At 40.9% G+C, this 25,900-nt stretch overlaps 1 protein-coding gene and 1 pseudogene across 32 annotated transcripts in view; both read left to right on the top strand.

Moving 5' to 3' along the window:
* The window catches only part of CACNA1C (calcium voltage-gated channel subunit alpha1 C), a 760,002-nt gene that overhangs the window by 67,633 nt on the left and 666,469 nt on the right, over positions 1-25,900 (top strand). The window lies entirely within an intron of this gene.
* On the top strand, positions 21,736-25,213 carry LOC121479882 (annotated as a pseudogene).

Here is a 25,900-nt window from a genome sequence, read left to right as displayed (position 1 = left end):
GGCACCTGTTTTCTCTCCTACATTTGGAAGGTTCTAGAGTATGTGGAAGCTAATTCTATCTCAGTGGGAAACAAGCTTTAGTATCAACTTGGATTTCCTCATATAGCCAAAAAAAAATTTTGGTACCATTTGCAATATAGATGGCTCAGTGGTTTTCTTTTCTTCTTCTTTTTTAAAAAAATTCCCTTGAAGAGTTCAAGTCCTGTTCAACCCTTCCTGAGAGGCCCTGAGAGTGAACAATGGCAGGCTCAGGGGAGAGAAGGCACTTGTGTTTAGTCTCACCATGAATCCGTCACCATGTAACCGTCATTTTTGTTTGCTATTTCTTTATCCTGGAGACAAATGGTCTCTCTTTCTCTCTCTCTCTCTCTCCTTCTCTCTGTATATGTGTGTGTTTTGTGCGGCAAGAAAGTTTAACCCCTAGCTCCCATTCGGACCCCCTCCTTGCTGCAAACTCTGTGCAGGTTGACACAGATGAGAGTGAGGGACATTGTCTGCTGGAGTCCTGGTAGCTGGAGATGGAGAGCATGTTGTGGTGGGGGGTGGGGTGGGGGAATTTCCTGCCATCCCAAACACCCATCCCTCTCTTTCCCAGGCTTAGGTTTCATCTGAGTGTCTATATCATAATGACTCCCATCGGCCTCAGTGTCACAGACTGTCGCTAATATGAGCATCAACCTGTCACCTTCCCCAACTTGGGCCTCCTCCAGGCAGGAGGCTCAAGCACGTGCTTATCAGTGGCACACATTGAGAAAGAACTCCAATGCTCTTGCAAAGGATTTTTAAAAAATGGACTTAGCATCTTGGTTTTTCTTCCTTTACTAACTAAACCTGCCAAGCATCTTTAAATGAAGTCAAAGTTAGGACAATTGATGTTTCAGAATAATTGACAAGCATGAAAACCTGCTGGAAACAGCAAGGTTATTAGGCAGATGAGTTTGTGGGTGTTCAGATGTGAATTAAACCAATCCATTTCATTTGTTTGGTGTTCATTGGAGATGCAATATTTTTATGCAGGAGCCGTGAAAGGAGACACAGTTCAGTGGTGTTTATTAGTGACCTTGTCTTGTCCTTTGAATTATGGACAGGCAGCTCAGAACATCAGGAGGTGGTGCTAACAGTTGTGCCATGTTTTCTGTGTATTCTATATCTGTGAGGTGTTGCTGCCATCTCGGGCTTGGATTTTGAAGTAGAGAAAGTGAATGTGGCTTTTCAAATCAGAAGTATTTATAGAACTAGGTTCTGATTTAACAATAGCTGCAGGCCTTATGCTAGAAATAATAACACAAATCAGGAAAGAGAGAGAATCTCTCTCCCTATAAAACACCTCCCCCGTCCCTGTCGACAGTGTTTACTTTTTTGGGGTGTCTTTATGACAAATCAAGGGTTTGCCAATCTGATCAAAAGGGTTTTAAACTGAAGATAGGGGTGATGGAAGTAAATGCCAAACCAACCCTATGGCACTGATAGGAGTATGGGGTTGACATACTGATGTAGCTGAACTCTCCCTGAGGGTATCCCACTGACTTAGTCTGCATCTAGAGAGGGGGTACGTGGGCTACACAGCCCCTAATTTATAAGGAATCCTGGGGCATGTGTGGGCAGCACCTCCTGCAAGTGGAGCCTAGTCTCTGTGTCCAGCTAGAGGACACAGCTTCTTCTTCTTTCTGGCTCCTGACATGGGTGCCCCATTATGCCCACTCACACACGGTGGCCTTTAGCCTGCTCACACAAGCAGACACTGAGCTGCACATCTATCCTGGAATTCTGCATGGGGCTCAGGCCCCTGACACCTCTGGAACCTAGAACATGGGTCCCCTTTCCCCTCCAGATCCAGGCTACTTTTATGCCTTAAAAATGCAGAAGTCTGACTATACCTTCTTTCCTGGAAAATTGAGCTTTATTCCCACCCTTCTCTGCTAAATGTCTCCTGGGATCTTACTATCCTTAAGGGGTCAGGGGCATTATCTCCAGGGCCTCAAGGGTTACTCATAATTCCAAGAGTGAACATTTTCTAGCAATCTCATGCTAAAACAGATGAGAAAAACAACAACAAAATTACAGATTCCATCCCTCTGTTGTATCATATTCCTCGCCCCCACAATAAAATCTTCAGCAATTGTCTCACCACAGAGAGGAGAGTAATATGGCCGAAATGCCCAGAAGTACAGAAGATCCAGTTGCCAAAGAAGCTAACAGAACCGAAGGCCCCGTGAATAGAAGTATAATGTGCAAAATGAAGGTAGTGGTGGTTTGTTCTGCCCCACTCACCACCCTGGGCGACAGCACAACTTTGGTAGCCTGTTTTGAGAGGAACACTGATGGAGAAAGAGATGAGGATGGAGAGGATGTGAAAGTAGCATGTGTTTTAGCTTAGAGAACAAAAGATTGATGGAGGAGGGAGGAAGATTTTATATATTACTTAGTATATTATCTATATTACCTATCTATATTAATGGTCTGTATTCTAATATTTATTAATAATAGCAGTAGCATTTTTGAATATCTGCTATGTCTCAGACCTTTGGGATGCATTAACTAGTCTTAGTCCTTGCAATAACCCTGTTGGGTACAGGTGATGAAACTGGAGAGGTTAAATGACTTACCCAAACTCCCACACTTAGTAAGTAGCAAAGCTAAGGTTCATATCCAAAGGCCAGGTTCCATTTTCCATGTCTCCCTGGTATGTGGAAGACAGTGTGCTTTTTTTTGCATGGTGCCAGAGAACTAAATTAGAGCCACAGGGAAGAAATCAAAGCAACAGAAATTCAAGTCGACATTAGAAAGAACTTTCTCATCGTCACAGGAGTACAGAGATGAAATGAATAACCCAACCACACTTGACTTTCTGGGTGCTCAGTGGTCTTCAGGCACAGGCTGAAGGGCTGATATGGAAGGTACAGTGAGGGTTATTTAATATTATAAGAAGGAAAAAAATATTATAAGAAGGAGTCAGCAGATGACCCCTAATGATCCTTTCTATTTTATTAGTCTGTTTAAAGCAACCCTCCTCCATCCCCGCCAGACACACAAGCTAAAAGAGGAGATGTTGGACCAATAGCCAATTACTTAGAAATAATTCTAGGACTAATTGTGCCATCTAGTGTTATTAAAGCTTGTAGTTTCTCTCTCATTCATACATTCATTCATTCACTTACTCAACACATATTTTTCTGAGTGCCTACTATGTTCTAGGACCTAGATGGATACATGGTAGTGAATAACACAGAGTTACTCCCATCAAGGACTTGTCTATAGACTGGATAGGCAGAGAGATGTGTAGACAGGTGATTTTAAGTCTATTATAAACATAATTAGGGAATTACAGGAGGATGCTGAGGGATTCCAAACACACCTAAGTGGAAACAACTCGGGAGCCAGCAAGGTGAAGGGGTGAAAAAGAAAAAAAGAGGTCTAGGCAGAGAAAACAGCACGTGTAAGAGACCTGGAAGCCTGAAGTCCCCGTCCAGCCCAGTCTTGCACTTCAAGTGCGAGCGCCCCCTGCTGGCGCAGGTGGATCTCAGCGTCCCTGCAGGGCTGGGTCTCCCGGGGTCTCCGCTGGGGTACAGCGGGGTCTCTGCAGAGGATGTTCAGGTCTGCTTCAAGACAATGTCCCCTGCTGCTCCAAAACTTGCACGTTAAAGTCCTGCAAAGAGGCTGTTTGCCCTGACATTTTCACTAGGCCAGAGCCATTTTGAATTTCTCCACAGAAATGGGGGGAACCATTCTTATGCTTTGTCACTGACATAGTGACAGGGATGCTTGTGTCTCTGTGTTTCTTGGAGTCCCTTGGTTCTGCTGGCATCAGCTGCAGTTCATTAGACTCATATGGCTGGGAGGGGGCAGGGTGGTATTATAGGGGGCCGGAGTGGGGCAGGGGAGAACTTGGAAACTGACATCTCCGTTTCTTCCAGCTCCCTTCTTCCCCCCATCCTCCAGGAACCCCGGTACAAATCTCTTCCATGCAGACACCTTCCCACCTCATGCAGACAGGGCCGGTCCTCTACCCTCTCAACAACGTGGACACATCTGAATCCCAGTGAGGGGCACAGCCCAGATTCAACCTGGGATCCTCATGATGTGTCTCTATAACCAGGTGTGACTATAGAACCCCAAAATTTGACAGGTAAGGAGATCATCTCATCATTTTCTTACCTCCAAGGCAGGACTGTACTTACACCATCTCAGACAGATGGTTAACTGTCCTATTTTAAAAGATCTCTAGGGAGGACGATTTCACAATTCCCCATGGCTGTCTATCCTAGTATTTAATCATCTTCATTACCAGTGAGTTCTTCTTTAGGCTGCATCTAAATCTCTTTGGTTGTGATTTAAGTCTTGTTCCTTGAGGGTATGTGTTGTGGATCTTCTGCTTTAGGGGAGGGGAGAATTCTGGTCCTAATTTTGCAGCCTTAGGAATCATCCATTCTATTTTGACACTCTTCTTTGGGGTTTATTATTATTATTTTTAGATTCATAAACATGAGGGTTGAGTCAGGGATGATTTCCAAGGAGTCTTCTAGCTCTAAAAGCTGTAACAGCTCACACTAAAAGTGCTGCACAGGTATCCTGTGTGATTCAATATTATCTGGGAAAAAATAATTGTTTGTTGTGTGAAAAGGTTGTAGCTGAAATTTGAAATGATGCCATATAGACCTAGTCCAGAAAGCTATCTTTCTGTTAGTGACATAGAGTGGGACGATAGGAAGGAATGAACAATGGAGGGGCTGCTGTCACTCAGCCGGACCTTTTATTAGAGTCTCTGTAGGGTATGCACCTGGCCATCCATTTTGGAGGGTGTTGCACCAGCCTCTAGCTCCTGACAGCTGAGAAAGTGAATGCCCAGAGGAGGGCAGTTGTATAGTAGGCTAGATTTTCACCCTGCCCATCCTTGCCTATCTTTAAAAAGTCAATGCTCTAGGTAGGATGATACCTTAAGCCATTATCATGTAACCTTTTCCTGGCCCGAGAAAAGAGTTGTTGCAGACTCACTGTGGTTAGTACGGGAGCATTCAGGACCCTTGAAGATGGAGGTTTGCCAGGAACAAAGACAAAGACTCCACACAAAAAGCAAGAGGATGCTGAAGACAAACTTTACTTATTTCCCTTTTATTTTTTTCAAAGCATTCTTGTCTACTATCTTTGGTATATGTGTCCAGAGGACAGCTTCCTTAAGGCTGGTATTAGTTAGCTCACCTAAGGGAAGAGTTGTCAGGCACAGTTTATCCCATGCAGAGTTTTACCAGCTAAGCTTGCTGAGCTTCTGGCCTCTTCCATACAGATTTTCCTCTACTTATAATAGGGCTATGTCCTGATACATCAGTTTTAAAGTGAAAATACCGTAAGTCAAAAATGCATTTAATACACCTAACCTCCTGAACATCATAGCTTAGCCTACCCCACCTTAAATGTGCTCAGAACACTTACATTAACCTACAGTCAAGCAAAGTTATCTAATACAAAGCTTATTTTATAATAAAGTGTTGAATATCTCATGTAATGTGTTGAATATGGTACCGAAAGTGAAAACCAGGATGATTTTAAGTGTATCAGCGGTTTACCCTGTGATCATGGGGCCAACTGCTGCTGCCCAGCATCCCAAGACAGAGGACCCTATCGCATATTGCTAGTGTAGGAAAAGATCCAAAATTCAAAATTTAAAATCCAAAATTCAAAATACAGTTTCTACTGAAAGCATATCACCTTAGCACCTTCTTAAAGCCAAGAAACCTTAAGCTGAATCATCTTGAGTTGGGGACTGTTGGTCCATAGGAGTGAATGCAGCTTCGGTCAATGACTGGATCACATTGCGAGATGGATTAACCTGCCATTCACTTGTATACTCTTACCTCCTCAAGCTCTTTAAAAGGATACAGAAATAAAGAACTCGTTGTTGGGTAGGCATGAGAGGAATTTTAATCTTCTGGAAATGTAAATGTGAGATTGTAGATTTTCTCTTGCTTTTATTACTGGTATCATCAAACAGCACTGGACTCTGTCTGCTGACAGCCATTCTTTTATTACTTCAGACTTAGCTGGAAGTTAAAGTGTATTAAGGACCCAACTCAGTCTTAAAATTGTTTGTTCAAAGTTGTAGGGTACTTAGATGGCTATTTGCTGTATGATTCCAACTATATAACATCTGGAAAAGGTAAAACTATAGACACAGTAAAAAGATCAGTGGTTGGGGTGGGGAAGAGATGTATAGGCAAGTGAAGAGGAATTTTAGGGCCGAGTAAATACTCTGTATGATATTATAATGATGGATATAGTCATTATACATTTGTCCAAGCCCACTGAATGTACAACACTGGGAATGACCTCTTTTTTGGCGGGGGGAGGATGACCTCTTAGGTAAACTTTGGATTTGGGGTAATTACGCTGTGTCAATATAGGTTCATCCTCAGTAAAAAAAATTATATATATATATATATACCACTCTGGTGAAGGATGTTGGTAATGAGTGAGGGGGTGGGTATATGGGAAAAAAGAAATCTCTGTTCTTTCCTCTTAATTTTATGGTAAACCCAAAACTGCTCTAAAAACAAAACAAAACAAAGTAAAACAAAACAAAATAGCAACAAAAAGATCATTGGGCATACAAAAAATTGTCTTGGGTGTCTGAAGGGGAGAAAAAAGGCAGGATGGTCCTACCTGGATGCAAGTCTCCTGAGAATGAGCGTGTGCAGAATTAGGTGGGGGTGTATTGCAGAGCTAGTTCTTAGTGCTGTACAGAAAAGTCAGGAAAGAATTTAAATTAGCTAAAGATTCTAACCATTCTCCACCTGATGAATAGCACAAAGTTTTGAAAATACCTGAGCCTTCTTATGTAACCTTTCATTTCTCAAAGCTTGGGGACTGGCAGCTTTAGTCTTCTCTAGGACCTCATAAGAGAAATTCAGGGTCTCAGGCTCCACCCCAGACTATGGAATCAGTCTGTAGTTTAACAAGACCCCCAGCTGATTCCTGTGATATTAAAATTCAAGGAGCACTGAAAAATAGGGTCCTTCCAGGTAGCTTCTTAGCACATTGATTCCAGGCAAAATTGTGAAGTAGTTCTTCTTTGAACCCACCAGCCTATGATAGTTTTTTCTCTCATTCAAGCTTCTTTCTCCCTCTATTCCACCTTTCCCCCAGAAGCCCAGACAGAGAGACAAATAACAAAGACTATGCACTCAGTATGGCCTAGTACAAAAAAAAACATGAGAAGATAATTCATATTAAATTGTTAATGACTTCAAAACTTGAGCAGTTATTCTTTTTTAAAGATTTATTTATTTATTTTAGGGGCAGAGGGGCAAAGGGAGAGAGAGAGAGAATATAATTAGACTACCCACAGAGCACAGAGCCTGACATGGGGCTCGATCTCATGACCCTGAGATCATGACCTGAGCCAAAATCAAGAGTCCATCACTTAACCAGCTGAGCCACCCAGGCACCTGGATGAGTTCTTTTTCACTGGGATGTTGTAATCTAAAATAGGATACTTGGGGCGCCTGGGTGGCTCAGTTGGTTAAATGACAGATTCTTGATTTCAGCTCAGGTCACAATCTCAGGGATGTGAGATCCAGACTCACTGTGGGCTCTGTGCTGGGTGCGGAGCCTGCTTAAGATTCTCTCTCCCTCTCCCCTCCACTCTACATATGTTTGTGTGTGCTATCTCTCTCTCTCTCTCCTCTCTCTCTCTCAAAAGAAGGATATTTAACAAATCACTAATCTAAAGATTGTTTTTCTATTTGTTGAAATTGAGTCACTGTGGCACTCTGATGGAGACTGTAGGGGATAGGGTGACTTCCTTAATCACTCACTTGACACTCTGTGGGCAACCACTTAACTACATAACAGACTGATCTTTACTGAAAGTATGATCCCTAAGGCTTCTCAGACTGGTAAGTTCTCACTATTACTCAGAGACACTAAGTTCTTAGTGCTGCATCTCAGATACTTCTTTCTCATTTATATTATTTTGATTTACTTGGCCACTTGTGATACAAAGTCCAGGTTTAAAAATAAGCATTGGATGTTAGGAGGGTTTTGATTAGCCAAAGAAACATGAGAGAATCCTTGGGGTGCCTGGCTGGCTCAGTCAGTAGAACATGCAACTCTTGATCTTGGGGTTGTGAGCTTGAGCTCCACGCCAGGCCTTTAAAAAATATGAAAAAAAGAAAAAATAAGAGAATTGTTGAGATATGATTCTTGGAACTAGCTGGACCCATGCTTAACAGTGTGCTAGTGGCTTGCTAGGCAGCTCTGACATGGGATGACTGCTAATATGTTTTTGTGTCCATTTTCTTTCCAGTTACTGTAGGAACAGATCTGACTTGCATGATATTTCCCCTTTTTATTGCTTGATCTGATTTTTCTTTCATTTAAATCACGTCCTAGAGATGGAATTCAACATCACAGCAACTCCCTGACTGTCCTGGGCCCAAATTTTTAAGATGTGAAATCCCTAAATGTGAATTTTGTCAATATGTGCTAGTAAAAGACAGATGCTGGGAAAAGGAAATGGATAAGTCCAGGTATTACAGATGAAACATTGGCAAATGCAAAGATTGTAAGTGTTATGTAAGTAAACAGGGGCTTTATAGGTAGGAAATTGCAAAAGACAGATACTGCGAGTGATGGTCTTTGGGGTCAATAGTCCCTTGTATGTAACAGGGGCCTTGTAGCAGAAAAATAAGAGTAAAAACTTGCACACAGAGTCCCAGATCCCTAGAAGAGGGTCTTTTTAGCTAGGTAGCTCATTAAACAATGATGAGAGGACAAGTGAAGCAATTTCCTTTTAATCTAATCTCTGTGGGTAACCTACCAGGGAGCTTTGTCAGGAACATTAGCTACCAGCTCAAGGCCAGCCTTTCATGTAGATACTTTTCTGAAATGATTGTGGGAAGTAGGGCAGGTTTTCTGGTCCTAAAATATCTCCTCTATCAGCCTGCAACATGTCTGAAATTGCACCATTAGCAATATATTCCTTTGGATGAATGCTAACACATCCAGAGATTGATAGAACATTCATTCATTCATTCATTCATTCATTCATCAAGTGTTTCTTAAGCACTTAATATGAGCCAAACACTATTCTTGGGAATGGAAATTTAAAGGCAAATAGAAATGGTTCTTGCCCTTCAAATGCTCAAAGTCCAGTCAAAGGGACAGGAGGTAAACAAATAACTCAAATAAACAAATAATAATTAGCAATACAACTGGTGCTCTCATAAAGATTACTACAAGGGACAGAGGAAGAGAAGGCTATGGGGGACAGAGGAAGAGAAGGCTCACCTGCCTAAACAGGTCTGAAGAGCCTTCAGGACATGACTCTTGAGCTGAGTCTTATAGGTTGCAAAAGATGCCAGGCAGATGACAGACAAGTGTCACACAGATGGTAAGGATGAAAGATGGCAACTTGAACGTGGGAGAGAAGGTATGCAGGATGATTTTGGACCATGAGGCCCTGTAAGCAGGAGGGAGCGTCCCTGTGTCTGAGTAGGGGAATATAGACTTGAGTTCCCATGAAACATCATGTGGGTGTTGGATGCCCATATGTGTTCAGGGAGTGCTTCTGGAGATGAGGGAGGGGGAATATGGCAGGATTTATGCCCAGAGATGGAGAGTGGCAGAGACCAATCTGTCTACTTGATCACTTTGTTGAAGGCATGATAGCACCAGGTTTCTCTTTCAAGTTAGCCCCTCTTCACTTAACCTTTTGCCACCCATATGCTGCTTTCCTATCCACATGACTTCAGTAATGAGAGGGTTAACCATTAGATTTTTTTTTTTTTGAGATTGGACACTTAAACTCCATCTTTTAATTTTTAAAATTTATAATCTGGGCATTTAAAAAGCTATTGAATATGGCTTAAATGAGTTCTTTGTGTAATGGGAAATGTTTTAAGCTCCATGCTTACCAAAACTTTTGTAACATTGATCAGTCCCAGGAAATGGAGCTTGCTCTGCCATCTGCAGAACAATCCATCTTGATGGGACCTTAGCTAAATGAATAAACTTGACAAAAAATAATTTAGTAATTTAGTCGATCTAACTTCTCCCTGTACAGGATTGCTTTCAGAGTTTTAAGGGAAATTTTCAAGCAGAAAATGGTTACTGGGATAAAACCAATGAAATTGAATTTGTCTTTCATGAGAAATTTGGCAAATTTGGTTATCAAATTCTATAGGCTGGGTAGTGTGGACATGTTGAGTACTCCTGACTTCTGCTTCTGAAGAATTGATTTCAAGTATCTTCTCTTCAAATAGATAATGGACTCTTACATAAGAAGTGGTGGCCAACTGTTTCCTTTTTTCAAAAAAAGGGTTAAAAGACAAAAAGTAAGAACTGGAATTGTGCTTAATGATACTTAGGTTGGACCAGAAGTGATTACTGGGTGCTACCACAGATTGTCAAAGGTGATTTAAAATTCCATCTTCCTGCAACACCTGGTTGGCTCAGTCAGTTGAGTGTCTGACTCTTGATCTCAGTTTAGATCTTGATCTCGTGAGTTCGAGCCCTGTGTTGGGCTCCACATTTGGCATGGGGCCTGCTTAAAATAAAATAAATAAATAAGTAAATAAGTAAATAAAATTTTAAAAGTCCATTTTCCTGGTAGTAAATACCCTGCTATTTTTCTACTTTCACTCACCACATATTTTCATGTTAATACTTTGTATTATACTGAGAGCCCTCTCCTTAGGTGTTTCCCAGTTTATGGTTGGGAGAACGGATATTCAAAGAACATAAGAAACTTGCCAAAGTTACACAGCCAGGTATTCAAAGAGATACAAGCTTTGAACCCAGAGTTAATTCTAGTAAGTAACCCTTTTGGCTCCTAGATGGTAAATGAAAATATGAGAGATTCAGATCTGTTCAATAAATCCTGACCAAAGGCCAGAACTGAGAGAATTTCTTCTGAGGCTGAGAAAGTCCAATCTCAAGTTGTTCAAAGGGTAGACACAGGCAGTGAAATCCCAGGGTCTGCTCTTTTGGACCTTTATGGATTAAAGACATACTTGAAAATCGAACAATTCTGTCATGGAATAAAACACAAATAATCTAGGGTCAAAAAACTCCTCGGGAGTGTTTGGACATTCTCTGTACTCTCTGGGATAACAAAAGACAGGACCATATGACACTTAGCATTTCTTTCTCTAAGAATCTCAAGATTATAAACCTTGAGAAGGGAGGCAAATTGCTCAAGATCATGTTGGGGATAGAACAACAGAGTGAGAAAGAGAAATCAGAGATGTTAATTTGTTTCACAAACGTGTACTTACACTCTCAGCACTTATGTTGGTAGCCTGCCTCTCCTGAAGAGCAACATGCATTAGTGCTCAGGGGCAGGGCCAGCCTATCAACTGCCTCCCGGCTTGGGCCTCTAAAGGCCTCAGCCATTGCTGAATGAGTCCCTACCCGGCTTTGCTTGCACCTCCCCCCAAGACCCCCAAGAGTTTTGAAAAAGTATGTGCCTCATTATACATTTTCAAGTTCACATCCCAGAATTTTCATGATAAGTTTAAATGGTTGTAAATGATGCAATTTCTGGTGCTTTGTAGATCTTGACAGTTTAAAATAAAATAAAATTGTTGCATCCCTCTTTAAAAAGTTTCCAATGAAATATAAACACCATTGCTATTTGAAACCTTCTATTATCCATTCAAAAATATTATCTAAAAGCTCTTTTTTAAACAAAGATTTTGCATCATTTCTTTTTCACCATAGAAACATATTTCCATTCCATTTCCTCCATAAAAGTTTACCCTGATGCAATATATTTTTTATACCAAAAAGTCTTTATTGATTATGCAATCATAGTATTCTGCAACAAAAAGAGGTATATAAATTTAAATTTAAGTTACAAAAACTTTCTTGTGACCATAAGGCTTGGTGCTACAAGTTTCTTCTGGGTTGAATTATTAATATTAATATTATTAGTATATTAATATTATTAGTATACAACTGAGCAAAATAATGTAAGTACATTATAAGCTTTTTTAAAAATTCAAGTATAATCAACATACACTATTTCAACAGTATAGCGTTTCAACAATTCTATACATTTCTCAGTGTTCATCAAGATAAGTATACTCTTAATTTTATCTGTTCCACCTATCCCCCCACCCACCTCTCCTCTGGCAACTACCAGCTGGTTCTCTGTATTTAAGAGTCTGTTTTTTACTTGTCTCTTTTTTCCTTTTGTTCTTTTGTTTCTTAAATTCCACATGTGAGTGAAATGATATGGTGTTTTTCTTTCTCTGACTGATTCGTATCCTCTAGTTCCATCCATGTTGTTGCAAGTGGCAAGATTTCATTCTCTTTATGGTTTAGTAATATTCCATTATGTATATATATGTATACTATATATACATGTGTGTGTGTATATATATATATATATATATATATATATATATATATATATATATATCACATCTTCTTTATCCATCCATCTGGACACTTGGGTGGCTTCCATGTTTTGGAAATACTGCTGCAATAACCATAGGGGGCATATATCTTTTTGAATTAGTATTTTTGGAGTTTTTTGGGTAAATGCCCAGTAGTAGAATTACTGGATCATACGGTAATTCTATTTTTAATTTTTTGAGGAAACTTCAAAAGCTTCCACAGCGGCTGCACCAATTTGCATTCCCATCAACATTGCAAGAGGGTTCCTTTTCACCACATCCTCACCAACACTTATTTGTTGCATCTTTTTTATTTTGGCCTTTCTGATGTGTGTAAAACGATATCTTATTGTGGTTTTAATTTACATTTCTCTGATGATTAGTGATGGTGAGCATCTTTCCATGTGTCTGTTGGGCATATATATGTCTTCTTTGGAAAAATGTCTATTTGGGTCATCAGATCATCAGTAATTGAATTATTTGGGTTTTTTTTGGTGTTTAGATGTATAAGCTCTTTATACATTTTGGCTATTAACCCCCAAGTGAAGTAATGATGAATAAAATAATGATTAATATAAAAATTAAATATCCCAAATATATGTCTTACAAAGATGGCTGGCTGGAGGGGTATGGTGTCTGATCAAAGGAGGCTTTCTGGACACCATATTTCAAATATTTCCTTTGGTGCCCTAGTGGGAAATGGATGTGTGCGTGTGTGTTTGTGTGTGTGAAGGTGTGCCTTTCTTCTGTGGTGTAGGAGATGGATGGCTGTGAAAAGTCAGAAGAGAAAGGGAGAGTGTCAGGCAGCCTCAACCCTCTGCCCCATGTTGTCCTCCAACCAGTGTTAAGATTGAATATATATGAAAGTTGGGGATCTGGAAACTGACTCAATTAAAACCATCCATATACTATGAGGGTAATCCATACATCAATTTGGAGATACCATTAACTACTCCGACACTTCCCAAACTCACTTAGGAAATTGCTAGCATGTTATTGATTCATCTAGACAAGAGTAGTTTGCATAAACTATTCAATATAAATGCAGGCATAAGTATGCTTTTACCTTCAGCATATTTTAAGAGAGAAATAGGTTTTGGGGGTATTTCATCTACAGAATCAGTTGAAGTGGATACTGTCATTGATTTATCTAGAACAAATAAGAGCTATTATATGCTACATAAGTTATAAATGCTCTCAATATTACTCCATCACAAGGTCATTATGGTTACAACTTACCCTCTTATAAATTAGAATCGTTGGCTGATTTTATGCTGATTGGAATAGAACTAATCAGAATTCAACTAATCAGAACTTGGCAAAACCCTAACACACATGGGTCACACACACATTCACACAGATGTTGATTTATACTTGTCTGTTAGGACACACAAAGTCATTCATTGGGGATGGCTTCCAAATTTGGGGGGCTTAATACAATAAAGATTTATTTCTTGCTTATACTACATGTCCAGAGGGGGTTTGTGGGAGAGGTTCTGGCACACAAAGTCACTCAGGGATCTAGGCTGATGGATCCTTCTCCATCTTGTAGCTGCAGCATCTGGATTATATGGCAGAAGAGAGAAACAGGAACTTCACACAAGGCCTTTCATCACCTCAAGCTTGAAGTGACACATATCATTTCTACTTAAAATTCATTGCTCAGAACTAGTCCAGTAGTGTGTCCAAATACAGAGTGTTTGAGAAGTAGACTCTTACATGTGCACAGAAGGGGAGGAAAACAGAATATTACTGAGATTAAATCATTGAAGACGCTAATATAGGTGTTACTTTATAACAAGTGTTAGTCATCTTGGGAAAGAATTATTACCAAGGTTTGGTGATAAATAATAGAGCAATACAGTTATATTCATTGCAAAAAAATGATTATAGAAACAGGATGAGAACAGAAAATTTGAATCTGATAATGGAAAAATGCAAAGCTGGCAAACTGAAAGAATGAAACTTGTCTTCAAATGTAACTTTGACCTGAGATCTCTCTAGTAGATAGAGCTAGATCTTCAGGGTCATATGAAGAGATGGTTGTGAGTGTCCTGTCGCACTTGAAAACTCTGCCAGGTTTTTGATTCTACCTGGCTCTACCTGGTTGCTGAATAGAAGTCATTTGGCACATTCATGATAGTCACCATTAAGAAGATATCCTTTTTGTGGGCCATGAAAGCCCTTTGACTTTGCTTTGTCTAAGTTGTTACCTAGATGTGTCATGGAGCATTGACCTGTAATGGTGATAATATTTAGTTATAACTTCTCCATCTCCTGGGACCGGGAAAACTACTTTCCAGCAATTTAGAAGAAAGAGTGACTAAGCCAGGTCTTGTTATAGGAAATTTGGGTTTACTTCCTAAGAATGTAAATATTTGGAATTATTCTTATCTGTGTAGCTTATACTGGTATTCTTGCAGATTTAGTACAGGGATGGGACTGCCTCAGGTTGACCCAAGTGTGTAGCCATAAAAGATCCCTAGCATCTAGTCATAATAGAGGACCATCTTCAAAAAAGAGGTCTTAGGGAACAAATATCCCCTCCCCATTTTTTTTGGTCTAATAAAGTACCTTTCTCCCAAATGCCAGGCGAAGGGTTACCTGGTCTATGTCAAGAACCAAAAATTGTCAAGGCTTTGAGAACTCGAGCCTAACATGATTTGTGATCTCGGAGGGAAGCAAGGTGGAAATTAATGCCATGGAATTACAAGAAGGATAGATGAAAGTGACAATTCAGGAAAGAATGATTCAGAGCACAGATATGAACTGAACCATTATCCACAGGTAAGAAGGAGAATAACCAGGAGTCATGGAGAAATGACATTATGGATTGAATGCCAGTTGAAATATCAAAGGAAAGGTGAAATCATATTTCAGGAGTTATATTAATGAGAGACTGTGGATCGAACAAGAGACTTGATAGCCGCTTTCTGATGTCCAGGGAAAGAACCATGTTTTAAAGATAGTAGCGTACTTAGGATGCATTTAAGGAATGATGGAGAAGAAAACATTTATAAAGTTGGTTAGAGGGGGAAAGTTCTGGAACGTCTATTTAAGAGAACACTTTACAGTTTAGTTTGAAAAATATTTTTTAGGGACGCCTGGGTGGCTGAGCGGTTGAGTGTCTGTCTTTGGCTCAGGCTGTGATCCTGGAGACCCGGGATTGAGTCCCATGTCGGGCTACTTGTATGGAGCCTGCTTCTCCCTCTGCCTGTGTCTCTGCCTCTCTCTCTCTCTCTCTCTGTCTCATAAATGAGTAAATAAAATCTTAAAAAAAAAAAGAAAAACATTTTTTTGGGATGCTAGGGTAGCTCAGCGGTTGAGCATCTGCCTTCGGCTCAGGGCCTGATCCCCATCAGGGATCGAGTCCCGCGTCAGGCTCCCCGCGAGGAGTCTGCTTCTCCCTCTGCCTAGTCTCTGCCTCTCTCTCTGTGTCTCTCATAAATAAAGAAAATCCTTTTTTTTTTTAAAAGATAAACATTTTCTTGGACCCAAAATAGTAAAACACCTAGGAATAAACCTAACAAAGAGGTGAAAGACCTATACTTGGAAAACTATAAAACACTGATGAGAGAAATCGAAGCTGACACAAAGAAATGGAAAGATATTCTATGCCCATGGATTGGAAGAACAAATATTGTTAAAATGTCTATACTACCCAGAGGCACCTGGCTGGCTCAGTTGGAGGAGCATGCGACTCTTGATCTCAGGGTCATGAGTTTGAGCCCTCATTACTTAAATAAGTAAAACTTAAAAAAAGTCTATACTATCCAAAGCAATCTACACATTTAATGTAATCTCCATCAAAATACCAACACCATTTTTCATAGAACTAGAACAGACAATCCTAAAATTTTTATGGAAACATAAGAGATCCCAAATAGCCAGAGCTATCTTGAAAAAGAAAAGCAAAGGTAGAGTCATCACAATTCCAGACTTTAAGTTGTATTACGAAGCTATAGTAATCAAAAGAGTAGGTACTGGCACAAAAATAGACACATAGATCAATAGAACAGAATAGGAAGCCAGAAATGAACCATAACTATATGGTCAATTAATCTTTAACAAAGTGGGAAAGAAGATCCAATGGGGAAAAGAATGTCTCTTCAACAAATGGTATTGGGAAAGCTGGACAGCAACATGCAAAAGAACAAAACTGGACTATTTTCTTACAACATACACAAAAATAAATTCAAAATTGGTGAAAGACCCAAATGTGAGACCTGAAGCCATAAAAATCCAACAAGAGAGCACAAGTAATAACTTCTCTGGCATCAGCCATAGCAACTTTTTTTCTAGGTGGGTCCCGCAAGGCAAGGAAAACAAAAGGAAAAATAAACTATTGGGAGTACATCAAAATAAAAAGCTTCTGCACAGCAAGGAAACAATCAGCAAAACCAAAAGGCAACCTTATGGAATAAAAGAAGATATTTGCAAATGACATATCCAGTAAAAGGGTTAGTACCTAAAATATATAAAGAACTTATACAATTTAACACTCAAAAGCAAATAATCACATTAAAAATGGGCAGAAGACATGAGCAGACATTTCTTCAAAGAAGACATTCAGATGGCCAACAGACACATGAAAAGATGCTCATAATCACTTATCATCAGGGAAATGCAAATCAAAACTACAATGAGCTATCACCTTGCACCTGTCAGAATGGCTAAAATCAACAATACAAGAAACAACAGGTGAGGATGTAGAGAAAAAGGAATCCTCATGCTCTGTTGGTGGGAAGGCAAACTGGTGCAGCCACTATGGAAAACGGTATGGTGGTTCCTCGAAAAATTAAAAATAGAATTCCCCTATGATACAGCAATCACATTACTAGGTGTTTACCCAAAGAACACAAAAACACTGATTCAAAGGAATATATGTACTTCTATGTTTGTAGAAGCATTATTTACAATAACCTAGATATGGAAGCAGCCTAAGTGCCTATTGATTGATGAATGGATAAAGAAGATGTGGTATTTATATATAACAGAATATTATTCAGCCATAAAAAAGAATGAAATCTTGCCATTTGCAGAGACATGGATCTAACTGGAGAGTAGTAAGCTAAGCAAAGTAAGTTAGAGAAAGACAAATACCATATGATCTCACTCATATGTGGAATATAAGAAGCAAAACAATTAAGCAAAGGGAAAAAAAGAAATCGATGAAACAAGAAATAGACTCAACTACGGAGAACAAACTGATGGTTATCACAGGAGAGGCGGGCAGGGGGTGATGGGGATTAAGGAGGGCATTCGTTGTGATGAGGACCAGGTGATGTATGGCAGTCCTGAATCAGTATATTGTACACCTGAAACTAATATTACACTGTATGTTAACTGGAATTAAAATGAAAACTTAAGATTAAATTTCAAAAAATTATAAAAGAAAAGAAAAACATTTTCTATCTAGCACCAGGGAATACTTTTGGAATTGGCCTGGAACAGTTAAGAAGCTAAAGAGGTAGAGAGGCTGGATAGCAGAATGCGCTTGTGTGGTTTAAAATTAGGTGTGGCCAAAGTACTTAACTTCTTCAAGTATTTAATTTCTTTAATATAAAAACTGGGGATAATGTTTAACTCATAGAGATGTTACAAGTGTGAGGTTGAATATTGAGGGAAAGAAGCACCTTCTATAGTCCAGCAACAGCGCTGGACTTATTTGCCACTCATTTAAGTCTTAGCATCTGCCCCTAAGTTTCATTTGATAAATGAACTAAGGGAGCAAGGAGGGAGAGAGAAGGGTTGCCCAAGTTTCAGCAACTAGTAAATGTTGGATTTGAGATGAAATGAGAATGGGTGCAGGAACTTAGTCTAAGTTAAGGTACTACATGAGTTAAGTGGTGGTCTTCCAAAATATGTGTCCGCATCCTAATTCCCTGAACCTGTGAATGTTACCTTATTGGAAAAATGGTCTTTGTGAATGTAATTAACTGAAGGATCCTGAAATGAAACATCATCCCGGATTGTCCAGTGAGTCAATGATAAATGTCCTCGTAAGTGTGAGGCAGAGGAGGATTTGCAGCCAGGAGAAGGGGAGGCAATGGGACCACAGAGACAGAGATTGGAGCGATGTGGTCACAAGTCAAGGAATGCCAATAGCCACTGGAAGCTGGAAGAGGCAAAGAATGGATGGTCCCCTGGAAACCCTGAAGGGAGCATGACCCTGCTGGGGTTTTTTTTTTTACTTCTAGCCTTCAAACCTGAGAGAATAAATTTCTGTTGTTTTAATCCACCATTTAATGGTAATTTTTAAAAAGGATTTTATTTATTTATTCATGAGAGACACAGTGAGAGAGGCAGGCAGAGACATAGGCAGAGGGGAGAAGCAGGCTCCATGCAGGGAGCCTGATGTGGGACTTGATCCTGGGACCGTGGGATCACGCCCCAAGCCGAAGGCAGATGCTCAACCCCTGAGCCACCCAAGCGTCCCTAGTGGTAATTTTTTATGGCATCCCTAGGACTTTAATACCTGTGGGAATGGCTACTACCCTGTGATGGCCCTTGAGCACCTCAGAGGTGGACACAATATTGGACTGGCTCTGAGACTTGACTCAGGGCGTTCCTTCTGAGGAAGGAACATCAGCAGGTCATCCCTATGAAACCAACTTTCTCAGGGCTTTGAAAAGTAATTAAGGAAATTGTTTTAATGAGTTAGCTTTTCTTTTGGTATCAGTTTCTCTTTGCAAAGAACCATAAGAGATGAGGACATTTGGCCCCATATTGCAGATGGGGCAGAGGGGGAACAGGCGGCTGATGTGACTTGCTGAGGTAGAAAGAGAGTGCCATAATTTGAACTCACACAGGGTATTAATTCTCTGCCAAGACAGCCAGTCCTCAGGATCAGGCCATTGACCATCTTGCTGCTTTCTGCCTTTGGGTGTTAAGTGTTGTTCAAAGTAACAAGGGTGGGTGTATTACTACAACGTTTTCCCAATATGTGAGGCTGCTGTAGGATGAGAATTGAATTCCCCCTACACTCCATTCACTCTGGCCTCCTGTTGGGATTGAAACTGTGGCTGAACTGCCAGGAGAGCTCTCCTTAAATGCAATATGTAAAGACAACCCAGTGGGTTAGTAGATATCTGCTTTGTCCTGTGGCTTCTGGATAAGTAGGTGAGGAATAGTGAGTTCAATGTGATGTTGGGAAGAACTCTGCCAGTAGAGGTTCTTCCATACTGGCATGGGTTGTGAAGGCAGCAAGGTTGTTAGGGGTCTCTCAGAAGGAAGGAAGGGGCCCCTCTATACCCTCTTCAGCTCTGTCTCTGACTTGTGAGTGGGGTGAGTTTTCCTGAAGCTGTCCATCCCACTCCATTTTAGCTCCAGTACCTGACTGGTTTTATGTAGTAGAGTGGATTGTACATAGCCTCTGGATTTGCATGGACTTGGGTTCAAATCCCAATTTTACCATTTACTGACTACCCAATCTTGGGCAAGAAAGTTAATTTCCCTGCACCCCGATGTTTCTATCAGCAATGGCCACAATAGCCAAACTGTGGAAGGAGCCTCGGTGTCCATCGAAAGATGAATGGATAAAGAAGATGTAGTTTATGTATACAATGGAATATTACTCAGCCATTAGAAACGACAAATACCCACCATTTGCTTCAACGTGGATGGAACTGGAGGGTATTATGCTGAGTGAAATAAGTCAATCGGAGAAGGACAAACAGTGTATGTTCTCATTCATTTGAGGAATATAAATAATAGTGAAAGGGAATATAAAGGAAGGGAGAAGAAATGTTGGGAAATATCAGGAAGGGAGACAGAACATAAAGACTCCTAACTCGGGGAAACGAACTAGGGGTGGTGGAAGGGGGGAGGAGGGCGGGTGTTGGAGGGGAATTGGTGACGGGCACTGAGGTGGACACTTGACGGGATGAGTACTGGGTGTTTTTCTGTATGTTGGTAAATTGAACACCAATAAAAATTAATTAAAAAAAATTTAAAAAATAAAAATAAATTAAAAAAAAAAGAAAGTTAATCTCTTAGCTTGTCTTATATTTTTATTTTTTTTATTTTTATTTATTTTTTTTTAATTTATGATAGTCACAGAGAGAGAGAGAGAGAGAGGCAGAGACACAGGCAGAGGGAGAAGCAGGCTCCATGCAGGGAGCCCGACGTGGGATTCGATCCCGGGTCTCCAGGATCGCGCCTTGGGCCAAAGGCAGGCGCTAAACCGCTGCGCCACCCAGGGATCCCTGTCTTATATTTTTAAATGGGGGTGGTAAGTCTCTTTGGCAGGACTGTGGTAAAGTCACACATCAGACACTTGACAGTCTTTCTTATGGAGATCAAGGATGATAACACAAGCCTTAATGAGCACAGTACAGAAGCCTTGCCTGCGTCGTTAATTCCCCCAAGCGCCCTTGAGAGGTAGGTTCCATTGTTAGTTCCATTTTGTAGAAAGTAAAGTCAGGTGTCCACAGCCTAGAGCACAGAGAGCCTGATTTTGTGCTTGGCCTGTCTCCAAGGACGAGGCTCTTAACTGTGGTTAAAGTGCCTGTCATAGAACCTGACACTCACTAAGTGTTATTAAGTGATGGTAATCAGTACGAATTCAACAATATATATCAAGGGCACCTATGTGTCAGGCACTACCTATTATTTACTCATGAAAACATCCAGGCACATGACCTGGGAAATGCTGGGATGCATCAGTTAGGTTTGATTGAGGAAGATGTACCCCTATGAGTGACACGGTGGAAGGGATTGGTTGTAGGGCTGAGACTTTACCCAGTGATGGGGCTGAAGTGGCTATAGGTCTGCAGGGCCAGAAGTCTGGAAGAAAAGCCAGATGCAGGGTGGGAGAGCATGAGATCAAGACAAAACCCCTAAAGACAATTGCAATTTTTATTTTTATTTTTCTCTCGCCACTTCCAACCTTGACTTTTTAAAAAAGATTTTATTTATTTATTTATGAAAGAGTGAGAGCACATGAGCAGGGGAGGTGAGGGACAGGGAGAAGCAGACTCGTCTGCTAAGCAGGGATCCTGATGTGGGGCTCGATCCCGGGACTCTGGGATCGTGACCTGAGCTGAAGGCAGAGGCTTCACTGATTGAGCCACTCAGGTGTCCCCCCAACCTTGACTTTGAAACCAAAAGAAACCTTTACCATGGACCTGGACATAAGCTGTGCTCCAGCCTCAGAATAGCTGAAGGGGAAGATCTGGCAGGAACTGGGGAAGCTGTGGACCACGCCAACAGGGAAAGCCTCCAGATGGGTTGCAAAGTGTTGCAAGTTTGAAGCGGCCGCCATCGTCGTGCACTGACCTTCATAGCATGAGAGCTGCAGCTTCACTTCTACCCTCCAAATGCTCCACAAATATCTGGGATGGGCAATCCTGACCTGGGACCGAGCAGGGAAGGTAATGCTGGGAAATACAGTTCCAGCTCGGTCAAGTTGGCCCCAATACAAAGCCCCTGTGTGGACGCCGCTTTGGTTCCACGGCACTGCTGTTTGCAGCCCTGTTGAGGTAAAGAGGGTAACCTTTGGAAGGCACACTGCAGCAGAGCCTTCTGACTCTCCTCTTCCCTGGCAGCCTGGCTTTCAAAGCCTTGGGTCAGACAGGAAAAAAAAGAATAATTCACCTGTGATCCCACCTGCCAAAGAAAGCTATTGACAACATTTTGGTGTGAACCCTGTATTGTCTTTTTCCTAGTTTAAACATACACCTGTCTTTAGAAGAAAAATGGAATCATAGCATATATGGTATGTTGCAACCTGTTTTTCTTTTAGTGTAAATAATCTTTCCCCATGTTATTAACATGCCTTAATATCGTTCCCATCTGTGTTAGGGTTTCATGGTGTGAATATACCTCATGTATCTATAAAGTGGTTAACAGCATAGACTCTGAAGACAGAGTGCTGGGGTTCAGATCCTAGGTCTTCTGATCTTTACTACCCATGAAAACGGGCAAATCAGTTAGCCTTCTGTGTTCTCAGTACAGTTCACCTGTAAAGTGGGGATAATAGTACTTCCTTTCTAGGGTTGTTCTGAAGAACAGATTCTTTTTTATATGTGGGTGACCTCTCAATGATATTTAACCAACCCTTTAAGTAGAATTTTTAGATTGTTTCCAAGCTTTTTACTTCTTCATATATGCCACAATGAGCAAACTTAGTGTACTCTGAATTCCTTCCAAAGGAAATATTTGTGGTCACATTAGGGAATCTTTTCCAGAGTGAATCACGCGCTCAACATACATTGAAGTGTCCATAGGTATGGAGCATTATGCTATACATAAAGAAAAAGGAACACAGTTCTCTTCCTTAAGACATTTAAAAGGTAGCGGGGGTGGAGACAAGTCACATTCATATACAAACACAATGCTATGCAGAAACATACCATCACACAGGCGGAGTGGCACTACGCAGGCAGAAGAACTACGACAGAGAGGAGCCCCTTTCGCTGGAGAATCAGATCACGCAATCAGAGCGCAAGAAAGACTTCATCTGCTGTCCCCACCGCCTCCCAAATCCTCAAATCAGAACTCAGAATGATTTCCGTTGTCATGTTGAGAATTCGTTACCTCAAAAGAGAGCACCAAGGGCTGTGTTCCCAAGTTAGAAGCCGAGATAGGGTATACAACGCAAGACCAAATATTCAGGAAATACCTTTTTCTGGAAAGGAAAGAACACATTTCACAGCTGAAAAGAGAAGTGAAAAATGAAACTAAAGAAGCATGAAGGTAATATTTACTTGCTAGATTTATACAGTGCCTACCTTTAGAAAAGCCTGGCTATAAATCTAGCATGTAGCACCCTAGCACACATACATTCTGTTCTGTTATTGTGCCCTGAATTCTCAGAAGTACATTTTGTGGTCATTTTACTGTCATTTAAACTCTTCATCCTTCTACCCACTCCAGAGATCGCCTTCAGACATCCCCTCCAAGAGTGGATGTTTGGAGTCAGACACTCCTGGGCTAAACCCAGGCTCCACAGTTTTCCTGCTGGGTGACCCTGGACAAATAACTTAAGTCTCTAAATCTCAGTTTCCACATCTATAAAACGGAGATACTAACAATAACAGCTTCTTTTAGGGCTGCAATGAGGATAATATGAGTGAGGCCTGTAAAGCACTTACTACAGTGCACATCCCTCAGTGGTGTTAGCTATTATTTTTTCTGTGATACAGGGTGTATAGGGGATGGAAACCAATTTCAATATTAAACAAATAACCAGGTACGTAGGCCTATGAGACACAGGACTATAATGCATCCAAAAGCTAAACAGAAGAGATATCTGGGATTTGTGTCATTTCTAATTTTCTCTATTAGGTTGAAAATTCAGTATGAAAACACCAGAATGGGGATGCCTGGGTGGCTCAGCAGTTGAGTGGCTCCCTTTCACTCAGGGTGTCATCCTGGATTCCTGGGATCAAGTTCCACATAGGGCTCCCTGCAGGAAGCCTGCTTCCTCCCTCTGCCTGTGTCTCTGCTTCTTTCTCCATCTCTCATGAATAAATAAGTAAAATCTTATTAAAAAAAAAACACAAAACACCAGAATGGTAAAGAAGTCAGATTTCTCTTGTAACCAACAAAATCTGGACTATTTCTAAATCTAGACTGCTTTTCTAAAGGTAGGCACTTGTATAATCTAGAAGGATGAAGATGATCCATAAATCTTCATGCCTTTCCCAGGGGCATTTACATTTTCAACTGGAGCCAAAACCCTTGGCCAGAGGACTGAAGATGGAGTGGTGAGGTGTCAGGTATCAAGCAGGGGACAGAAGGAGGCATTTTGATGCAGTGAATTGTAGCTCTCCTAAACCATCTCAAGTACTCACTCACTCACTCATTCATTCATTTGACATCTATTTATGAAGTAATTGCTGTCTGCCAGACATTGTTCTATGCACTGGAGATACAATGGAATAAAATAGACAAAGATCCCTGTCCTGGTGGGTTTCACATTTTAGTGGGGCATCCAGACAATGAATAATACAATTGATGAATGACTAGGCTATGTAGTATGTTAGAGATTAAATACCATATAAAGAGAGCAGCGCCAGGGCGGTTGGCAAGAACAAGCACCTTACGAAAGGCAGCAAAAAAAGGAGCCAAGAAGAAAGTGGTTGATCCATTTTCTAAGAAAGATTGATATGATGTGAAAGCACCAGCTATGTTCAATATAAGAAATATTGGAAAAATACTAGTCACAAGAACTCAAGGAACCAAAATTGTATCTGATGGTCTCAAGGGTCGCGTTTTTGAAGTGAGCCTTGCTGATCTGCAGAATAATGAAGTTGCATTTAGAAAATTCAAGCTAATTACTGAGGATGTGCAGGGCAAAAGCTGCCTGACTATTTTCCATGGCATGAATCTTACCTGTTACAAAGTGTGCTCCACGGTCAAAAAATGGCAGACCACGATTGAAGCTCAAGTTGATGTAAAGGCTACCGATGGTTATTTGCTTTGTCTATTTTGTGTTGGTTTTACTAAAAAACACAGTAATCAGATTTGGAAGACCTCTTATGCTCAGCACCAACAGGTCTGCCAAATTTGGAAAAAAAATGATGGAAATCATGACCCGAGGGGTGCAGGCAAATGATTTGAAAGAAGTGGTCAATAAATTGATTCCAGACAGCATTGGAAAAGGTATAGAAAAAGCTTGTCAGTTTATTTATCCACTCCATGATGTCTTCATTAGAAGAGTAAAAATGCTGAAGAAGCCCAAATTAGAATTGGGAAAACTCATGGAGCTTCATGGTGAAAGTAGTAGTTCTGGAAAAGCTACTGGGAATGAGACCTGTGCTAAAGTTGAGCAAGCTGATGGATATGAACCACCAGTCCAAGAATCTGTTTAAAATTCAGACATTTAATGGAGACAAATAAAAAAAAATCTTATTTGGGAAAAAAAAAAACATGTAACAAGTAGAGAAAAGGGGGAGACTGGCAGTAGGTGGGGTGTGGGCAGGTTGCAGTACTAAATATGGCAGTTAGGATGAGCCTCATTGAGAAAGTGACATTTGTCCAAAGTCTTGAAGGAAGTGAGGGAGTTCACCAAGAGAACATCTAAGGAAAGTGTTCCTCGGTGGGGACAGCTTGAACAAAGGGGTCAGTGTGTGTGTGTGTGTGTGTGTGTGTGTGTGTGTGAGAGAGAGAGAGAGAGAGAGAGAGAGAGACAGAGACACACAGAGAGAAGATGGGGTGGGGGAAGGGGGCTTAGAGATCATTCCTGCAGTGCTTGGGGAATACCAAGGAGGCTGGTATGGCTGGGAGAGCTGTCGGAGACAAAAGGTGTACACAGCTGTTCACGTGAGTCCTTCTAGGCTATTCTAAGGACCTTGGCTTTTACTAAGTGAAATGAGAACCACTAGAGGGTTTTGAGCGGAGGAGTGCAGTGATGTGACGTTTTAAAGGGATCACTGTGACTGCTGTATCAGGAATATACCAAAGGTGGGGAGGGGACGGTACTCCAGCAAGATCAGCTACTGCAGAAACTCAAGGTGAAGGATGATGTCAGCTCAGACCTGGGGAGCAGCCAGCAGGGG

This window comes from Vulpes lagopus, chromosome 21 (assembly GCF_018345385.1).
Source record: "Vulpes lagopus strain Blue_001 chromosome 21, ASM1834538v1, whole genome shotgun sequence".
In the NCBI taxonomy this organism is placed as follows: Eukaryota; Metazoa; Chordata; class Mammalia; order Carnivora; family Canidae; genus Vulpes; species Vulpes lagopus.
The sequence above is the reverse complement of the archived record's forward strand: the minus strand, read 5'-3'. Positions and strand labels throughout refer to the sequence as shown.